Source organism: Eptesicus fuscus, chromosome 7 (genome assembly GCF_027574615.1).
Source record: "Eptesicus fuscus isolate TK198812 chromosome 7, DD_ASM_mEF_20220401, whole genome shotgun sequence".
In the NCBI taxonomy this organism is placed as follows: Eukaryota; Metazoa; Chordata; class Mammalia; order Chiroptera; family Vespertilionidae; genus Eptesicus; species Eptesicus fuscus.
The window spans coordinates 95,132,269-95,138,274 of NC_072479.1; the positions used below are offsets into that span (position 1 = coordinate 95,132,269).

The following is a 6,006-nucleotide window of genomic DNA, read 5'->3' on the forward strand; positions in this document are numbered from 1 at the left end:
TTAATGTTTTCAGCCTACTTTTTTTTTTTTCATTTTGCAAGACTCCATGAATTTTTCCCTAGGTTAATAAATATTCGTGAACATCCTGATTTGTGATGATAGCACGGCAGGCCTGTCTCATGATGGTTGTAGTGAATAGCTTCCCCTTCTGCTCAACATCCTTCTCCTTTATTTTTCTTCTCATAATAGCACCTTGACTTTCTTTTAGGGACCTTCCCCTGCCCCTCCCCCAGTCTGTTTGGCTCAGGATGGGCCTGGGCCAAAGCTATAAATATCAAGAACGAGGGTTTTCTTTCTCTAGGTTGCTAGGCTGGTAGGCTCTAGGTCTAGGACAGCTGGAGGTCATTTTTGTCAATATTTGGACTTGATCCTAAAAATGAAGCCAGTATAAGGAAAGCAAAGTGGAGGAGTGGACAGAAACAGACTCCTGATTACACTGTTTGCACACCCGAATGCAGCCATGCCTGAAGCTTCTCTGCTATACTTTCCAGCTGTGGAAGATAATAAATGCATCATATGTTGCCTCAGCCAGTAGGGTTAGATGTTGTCACTTTCCCCTAAAGGGGTTAGTTCAGAGTCCTTGCTGATACGGCGCCATTCTACCTGACATGACTGTACCGTTTGGGGGTTTCGTTTGAGTTTTTTTTGCTCATTTATCCACCACAGGCGAGATGTTGCAAGAGGATCTGGAGAAGACAAAGATAACTAAGACATGTTCTCTGACCTCAAGGAGCCCGTGACTCAGTGACTGGGGCCACGCACGCTTTAGTCATCTATAAGGATGGGAATTCTAACTCCCTGTGGGGATTCCTGTCAGCTTATGGGGATCTGCACAAGCTTCCCAGAAGGAGAAGCACTTACCCTTGACCTGGAAGGAGGGGGCCGGGGAAGGGATTTCAAATCCCTTCCCAGGGTCTAAGAGGACCTGCATGATCTGGTCCAGAACCACAGCGTTAAAGAATGTACATACGAATCGCCTGGGGATCTTATTAAAATGCAACTTATGATTCAGGAGAGCTGGGGTGGGGCCAAGATTCTGCATGTCTGATGTGTTCCCAGGTGAGCTGGGCACTGGCCGAGCTTTCAGGAATTTTGAGTGGGGAGAGCCTGGATCTGGACCACTCCCTCCAGCCTGGCCTCACACCAGGCCTCCCCCTGACCCTCTGCCCTTTGTGTCCTGGACCCACCCTCCGGACCTCAAGGCCTGCAACCCACTGGCCCCCCCACCCCCGCCAGGGATTGCTCCTTCCTGCCCTCCCACGCGGAGGGCTCCTCTCCAGGCTCCGCTCAGAGACCACACGTCAGACAGGCCACCGGCACCCCCGCCGGCACCTCTAAGCTTTCTCCACATCATCTCGGAAGCAGAAGACAATACAGGACTAAATGGATGAGCAAGACCTCGAGGGGCTCCATATCTCGCACATTTGTAATCTGTTCTGGGCACGTGGCCAGGAAGCTCAGCCGTGTTGCATCAACCCGTTTGGCCAGAACCTGCAATTATCACGGTGATTGATTGGCTTACGTCTGCCTTTCCCAGGAGACGGGAAAGCCCTGGAAGGCAGACCCGTTCATCTGGCTCGTCACTCTCCTCAATGGTGTCAAGCACGTGCTTAGCAAACGTTCCCCCCGTGGATTGAATGAATGAGTGGGTGGGAGATAGAGTGCGACAGGAAGCAGGACAAACAGTGCTGGCAAAGGGAGGGTGGTGAGCAAAAGTGGGGAATAAAATGAGTCACCCACCTTAGCTGGAGCCTGAGTAGAGTGTGTAGAGGAGGGGGTTGGTGAGGAAGGTTGGGGGCGTTCGGTGGAGGCCTCCTGGTGATGGGTGCATTGCTCAGATATGATCACAGGTCAGCTTGAGGAGTAGTCATCTGGCTGGTGGGGAGGGGGAGAGGGAGAAGGTGGGTTGAGAATGGGGACCAGGAGCTGCCAGAGGCTCTTGAGTCCATTGGCGTGACAGGGGGTGTGGTGGTGGCAGGGGAGCAAGGAAGGCTGGAAGCTGGGGAGGGCTAGGAGTGGAAGGCTGGTGAGAAACAAGACTGGTGATTGAGCCCAGCCAGCGTGGCTCAGTGGTTGAGCGTCAGCCTATGAACCAAGAGGTCATGGTTTGATTCCCGGTCAGGGCACATGCCCCGGTTGCGGACTCAATCCCCAGTGTGGGGCGTGCAGGAGGCAGCCAACCAATCAATGATTCTCTCTCATCATTGATGTTCTCTCTCTCTTTCTCCCTCTCCCCGCTCCCCACCCCTGGCTCCTTTCCTCTCTGAAATCAATAAAAATATATTTAAAAAGAGAGAGACTGGTGATCAGGAGTGAGGGTGAGGGCCCAGGGGCCCAGACCCTGCCAGGCTGGTGCTCTGATCAGATCGGGTTAAAGGGAGGGCCAGGTTCTCTGGGGAAAGGTGAGTGCAAATAGAGGAACTGGTTCCTGATTCGAGTTTGGGAACCTGATGGAGTTACAGAACCCGAAGTCTAGGGCCTAAGGAAGGGCTCGGCCTGTGATGCTGAGGACAGTGGCAGGGGATGCATCACCTCTCTCAGGCCTGCCGCACGGGTGCAGAGCATCCCTGGAAGTGCCGTGAGCTTGCGAGGTAGCACAGGCAGGCGAGTGACTCACAGGATGCGGTGTAGTGGGGGTGTCGCTGGAACCGCTCCAGGATGGACCTGTTTATTCCCCCAGTTGACGCGTGTGTTGGTAGCTGATGGCTGACCACTGAGTCCCTGCAGAGCCCTGCAGAGCCCAAGGACGTGCCTCCTTCCCTGGGATCAGCTACATCCCGTGACTGGATAGGTGTGTGGGCGCAAAGTCTGCAGCCCCAGCCTCGCTGCAGAGCCCCCCACGGGATGGGCGGAGACTTGCTTGTGACTGTCCCTTGCCCCTGCACTCTCCCCCCTGCCCCCCCCGCCCCCCACCTCGCCAGTCCTGCTTCCTTCACTGGCCCTGCAGGGCAGGGTTTGCTCCCGACTGAGTGTGCTCCCCACTAAACGCCCTGCACGCCAGCCTCCACCTCCGAGTCTGCTTCCCAGGGAACCCAACTTGCAACAGATGGTAAGATCTTGGCAGAAGCACTTTAAGGCACCAGAATATCAGGTGTTGCTTTCTGGCCAGGATCTTAGACACGATACCGCCAATCTCGAGCACAGAGCTGAGAAGGGAAATAATGTTCTGAAGGCCCGGGCTCCGGGTCAAAAGCCTCCTCCACACGTCAGCTATATACCAGTAGAAATGACTGGGATACAGCACTACAGTTACTGAGAGGCCGGAAGGGCTGATCATTCAGAAGAAGCAATGAGCATTAATGACGTTTCCAGATGTATATGGCAGACGTAATGTGACAGGAGACTATCTGACTTCGTTGATGGCAAAGTTGCAGGGTTTACAAATACTGAGGTCAGTGAAAATAAAAGATGTAATTCCCCCCCCCCCCCCCCCCGCCGAAAATCATGGCACCCCTGAATTCTATGCATGGATTCCCTGAGCCGGGGGAGGAGGGGTATCTGTAAAAACACACACACATTAGTGTCACAATGTCTGTTAATACTTTAAGATGTTCTAGATGGTTTGATATAAATGTGTGTTAGTGGCCCTCTTAGCCAGTTGGATGCCACGCTCCAGGGCAATAAGGTAACAGTAGATCAGAAGGGTTCCTCTCTGCTCACCAGGTGTCTTACTGATTAGCACAGAGAATACACTGAGTGGCTAGATTATTATAATCTGAACGCATAATAATCTGGCCACTCAGTGTATATTCTATATAATAAGAGGCTAATGTGCAAATTGTCCCCTTGACCAGGAGTTCGACCAGCAGGCAGGCTGGCCAACCGCCCATGTTCCCTCCCCCCAGCCAGGCTGGCCGGACCCCACCCATGCACGAATTCATGCACCGGGCCCCCACCCATGCACGAATTCATGCACCGAATATATATATATATATACTGAGTGGCCAGATTATTATGCGTTCAGAAATCATAATAATCTGGCCACTCAGTGTACAGCACAAGTGCGTTTTCACCGGTGACATTTGTGTAGAAATGGGCTCTCCTTCGTGCTGTTCAAGATTAGCGGTTTGGCTGAAGTGCTCTGAGACCCTCCCCATGCCACAGGGATGGAGCATAAGCACCCATCAAGGCTTGTCCCGTATGCTCAGGGAGGTGCCTGTGTGCAGCCCTGGACAGGAGGCCAGCCGATTGCCTAACAGCAAACACAGGGATGACAGACTCCCGCCTCTGAAACTTGGTCGTCTCGTCTTTAAGAAACAACCAACAGGCGAGCAAATCAGCTAAAAAGTCAGAAAGCTGGAACGTCACCGAGTTTATAATTATGCTTGTTAATCAATACAAATAGGTGAGGTGTGGTGAGTTTGGTGTGAGGCTCACGTTCAATATAACCAGTGGTGAGTTTGCGGAGAAGTAGCCCACCTCAAACATTCTGGAAAGTTCTTACATCTATCAAAAAGAGCCCAAGAGGTTGTGCCTGACCGTATGGGCTTAGGTCAGTTTGCAACCAGGACAGTTACACTGTCGCCTATAATCATGTATGTCGCCACTAGTACTTCACAGAAGGCAGGCTGAGGGGAGGATCCCAGGCTCCATGGTGGGCACAATGCCATTCTGCTGGCAGATTCAGGCATAACGGGCCAGAACGTCGGCGTTTTCCATGATGGCGAGGGTTGAGGGGGTGTGTTCACCAATCTTCAGCACATAGCGCCACTCGGCAAAGTCAGGTCCATCCTTCTGGTGCTGGGCACAGCGCTCAGACAGCCCATCCAGCCTTTGGGTAGTAGTCTCTGCCAGGGGTACCATACCCTTGTCTACCTTGATGCCCTCAACACCACCCTTGGATCTGATAACTTGGGGGAAGGGACGCCCATCATCTGTCTTCTGATAGAGCATCTCATGGAAGAGGGTGACACCCCAATACAGGGGTTCTTGCAGTCATCGGCAGTCACCAGCAGCTGGCAGGAGAAGCGCTGGTCTCCTTGGGGTTTTCGGTGCCAATGGACTGCAGCCGTGTGAGGCAATGCTCCCCGTGGACTCATCCGCATCCAGGGTCCCCTTGCTCGGAGCCACGATGCGGTGAGCAAAGTCAGACGCCTTTGCAAGAATGCGGTGAGCAAAGTCAGATGCCTTTGCACACAGGCACCTCCCTGAGCATACGGGACAAGCCTTGATGGGTGCTTATGCTCCATCCCTGTGGCATGGGGAGGGTCTCAGAGCACTTCAGCCAACCCGCTAATCTTGAACAGCACGAAGGAGAGCCCATTTCTACATGGGCGTCTGACTTTGCTCTGGGGTCAGCTCTGGGGTCAGCCCTGGGTATTGGTAGGGCCTGGTGCCAATCAGTTCCTGGCCCAGGAGAGAGGCGGGCTTACGTGGTGCAGCAGTGGAGGGCAGCGGGCTGGCAAGTGGACTCTGGATTCAATTCTTGTTCTGAGTCAGGTGGAATCTTTTCAATGACTCACATGCGAAGGCTTCTGCAGATGTCTTTAAAATAGTTATATTCTTGCAAATGTATTCTACCCTACCCAGCCCTCAAATCTGTGATATTTACATAACTCAGATGTCTGAGCTGGGGGGTGTGCCACTGATTAAGCGTTGAGGAATTTATACTTTGAGACTTACAGAGATGATTCTCGTATCCTTAAAATCCTCTTGTTACGTACGGAGACTGGCATTGCCTGGATCTCTCTGGGAGCTTAGATTATTCCTGCAGTATTCACTAATCCCACCCATTTTTCTATCCATCCACAACATACCTGGTCTACCATTTCTCATCAGTAGACCCCTGCATTAGTTTGGGTCAAATGTGAATATTTGTATTACACAGTTATTAGCTGTTCAGTGGTGTGCTGGTTAATTGGGAGGGGAGCCCTGACTTGTGGCATTTGCCAGTTTCTGTGGTGTTAATAGTCCCACCATACTAATGTCAAGCTACCGATGTTTAACAACTGTCTCGCAAAAGTCCTAAATACTTAACCAAGAGCACCCCATCGGAGCTGTGTGACC

The 6,006-nt window shown here is 52.2% G+C and overlaps 1 pseudogene; it reads right to left on the bottom strand.

Moving 5' to 3' along the window:
- Nucleotides 1-4,554: 4,554 nt before the first annotated feature.
- Nucleotides 4,555-5,768, bottom strand: LOC103289102 (fructose-bisphosphate aldolase A-like; annotated as a pseudogene).
- Between the last annotated feature and the right edge of the window lie 238 nt (nucleotides 5,769-6,006).